General features: G+C 39.9%; 1 non-coding gene across 1 annotated transcript; it reads left to right on the top strand.

The window, feature by feature from the left end:
- Positions 1-793: 793 nt before the first annotated feature.
- LOC140321392 (small nucleolar RNA SNORD52) lies at positions 794-859 on the top strand. Its single transcript, XR_011918923.1, has one exon. It is a non-coding gene; the product is annotated as a small nucleolar RNA SNORD52 (small nucleolar RNA).
- Positions 860-3,050: the final 2,191 nt, after the last annotated feature.

Genomic DNA, 3,050 nt, shown 5'->3' on the forward strand with positions numbered 1-3,050 from the left:
GAAGAGTGTGATTGATGACACTAAGACTAGAGTCTCTGAATAGATTCTGATGCCTTAGTAAACGCTCTGACATGCTCTAAATGCCCCAGGTCAAGCTCCAGAGAAAAAGCATGCCGAATGTAGGAATATTGCAACGCATATTAGACAAATGTGAAAAGGCTGACCTGCTCACATCTTTTGGTGTGGATAATTATTTTGTTTAGGAGGTGGTAGGGAAAGTATTAGCGCTCCACCATTCGTGGCAAGATGGTTCTGGATCCATATTGTCACTCTGCCAGCACAGAATTAGTGGTAACTATCATCATATATCTCTAAAAGGTATTAATTTCCTTTTATTTGCCTGCGTCTTAAAAACACTGCTGCTTACCCACTACCAGCCTAATGGAATTCCACACTTCAGGTTGTGGGATAACATTCTGCCAATGCATATGTCCTAGTCACAGGACAGATGTACATGCTGGTTAGAATCCCACATTGTGCAGCAGAGATAAACTATTCTACATGTATATTAAGTCATAGGCTTGCATTGGCCAGCAGGCAGTAAAGTGGAAGCACTTAGAGATTCTACAAAAACCTTTTTAGCAGCTATTTTTGGCTACAGCGATCTTATATTGATGGGACACTTTAATAGGATAGTAGAACATTGACAACTTGTTTTTTAAAAGTATTGGGTACGCTATACCAACTAATTCCTTTTTGTGTCCACAGGTGCAGCAGATAGTGGCTGAAGTATTTCTTAAAATATTGTCAGTGTAAGTACTCTTTCATTACCTGTTCTAATTAAACCTGGAGTGTGAATGATGATACTAAGACTAGAGTCTCTGAATAGATTCTGATGCCTTAGTAAACGCTCTGACACACATTTGTTTTAGCCCGTTGGGTGCAGACTTGGGGCATGCACTTGTCTTTCTAAAATTGTGAATTTGACAGGGGTATCTCTGTTACGATATAAAATGTGCAGTGCCAAGTTCTATGTAAGTCTTTCCTAAAATTAGCAAGCTGGAAATTCGGATGGTAATAAAGGCTCCTTGCCCGATATCCCTTCCTATTGGGCTTTGAGGCTTCCGTGATTGTAATCAACCATTTGGTGGCAAAGTATGGCCCAAATATCTTTTCAAACTTACCCACCTGTCTTCTGTCTCCTAAACCCTCACTACTTCCCACCACTACATATCCCCCCTCCTATTGTGTGATACTTCCCCCACCATTTAGATTGTAAGCTCTTCAGCCATAGTATTTATATAGCACCAACATATTACACAGCGTTGTACTTTAAATGTTTTACGTAGCATGTGAATCTTGCGCAGTCACTTTAATAATATTATTGTTCCTAAACAGAATTTATATAGCGCCAACATAATACGCAGCGCTGTATAATTAAATAGGGGTTGAAAATGACAGATGAATACAGACAGTAACACAGGAGAAATCTCATCAGGAACCCTGCCCTGAAGAGCTTACAATCTAGGAGGTGGGTGAGTGCCTATGCGACATTCTGCATGATATATGGAATAGCAGAAAAAGTTTTCTCTTAGTAAAAAATGTTCTGTATTGTATACATGTAAATAGTGTGGCACCAAAAACGGGGGTTTTAAGAATTTTCCAAACCACAAATGAATGCAGTTTAAATATAATGTTTAATAGTTCACATAGAAATAGACATAAACATATTAAAAGTTTAAAATGTCAATGCAGTCAAGGCAAGTAGGTCTTTTTCATGCAAAATCATTATATATTAGGTAGTTTCACTTGATACAAAAACATAGCATATTGAATAGTTTCATTTGGTAACGCATTTTACAGAGTCTTCTCTGCTTCATCAGACCCAAAAAATTTATTAGATTTGTAGAATGCATACATTTCTTTTAAGTATATAGATCAGTGTCTAACCCAGACTTTTTTTTTAAACTGGGTTGGAAGAAATTGGTGGCAACCCTTGTATTGTAATGCAACTCTTTAGTAACCACCCAAAAACTGCCGGGTGGTTACTGAATAATGCTGGGTGGTGCGCCAAGCTAAAAGGGGCTGGGGAGAACTCTGTAGATGCATATTAAAATGTACCTAAACTCAGAATTTTCACTTTACATAAAAGGGTAGACAAGCCTTTTTATTTAACCTCCCTGGCTGTATTCCTGAGTGTGGCTCGGGGTGGATTTTCCATAATAAAGGCGGTAACCCCAAGCCACTTGGGGTGGAATTTCCTTGTTCCCACGTTCCAGAGGCGTCCTCCAGCGATGCTCACCACCTTCTTTCCCTCCCAATGCTGGCCTGGCATCTGTGCAAGCTGGCAATGCCCAGCCGGCATCTGCGTCCCGAGTGTGTGAATATTGGGGACGCGAGACCAGGGGAAGGAGATGCCGGCCATCATGCAGGTAGGCAGGACCGGGGTGGGAAATTTAAAATATTAAGGATTTTTAAATGCACCGATTTTGCATTTAAAAATTCTTATTAATCATACCGCCAGTGGGGATAAATGTTAGTACTTTTTTTAAGTGCAGCACTGCCCGTCTAATTCTCGAACACCTAAGCGATCAAGAATGAATGGGAGCGCAGAGCCTCCCAGGACACCTACGTCACACATCTTAAAGGGCTCTTGGCTGCTATTCATTTCATTAATAAGAAAAAACTTGCCGATCTCATACATGCGCAGTGAGATCGGCAAGTTTTTTCCCAATCTACATCAACCAATCTCGCGCCTGTGTAGTGCAATATCAGGTGATGTAGGAAGAAGAATACGGAAGAGGAGAGGAGAAGATGGCGGAGCCTCCTGACAGATAGACTGATCTGCGGGATTTTTTTATTTTGGGTTAGTTTTGGGTTTACTTCTGCTTTAAACATAGACTTAATGTAGTCACATTTTTTTCTAAAACAGGGAATATGTACTATACTGTATTAGCCATGAACAGAAAAGCAAACCAATAACAAACCCCCATAAGGTTGAAAAAGAAATATATAATTCAACAACCAGCAAACACTTACAAAGAATATATAGGATGTAAGTATAATTAGTACCGCTTCGTCAAAAGCTGCAGATTTCTCGTGATGGGATC

The sequence above is a fragment of the Pyxicephalus adspersus genome, unplaced genomic scaffold (genome assembly GCF_032062135.1).
Source record: "Pyxicephalus adspersus unplaced genomic scaffold, UCB_Pads_2.0 Sca3283, whole genome shotgun sequence".
NCBI classification, from domain to species: Eukaryota; Metazoa; Chordata; class Amphibia; order Anura; family Pyxicephalidae; genus Pyxicephalus; species Pyxicephalus adspersus.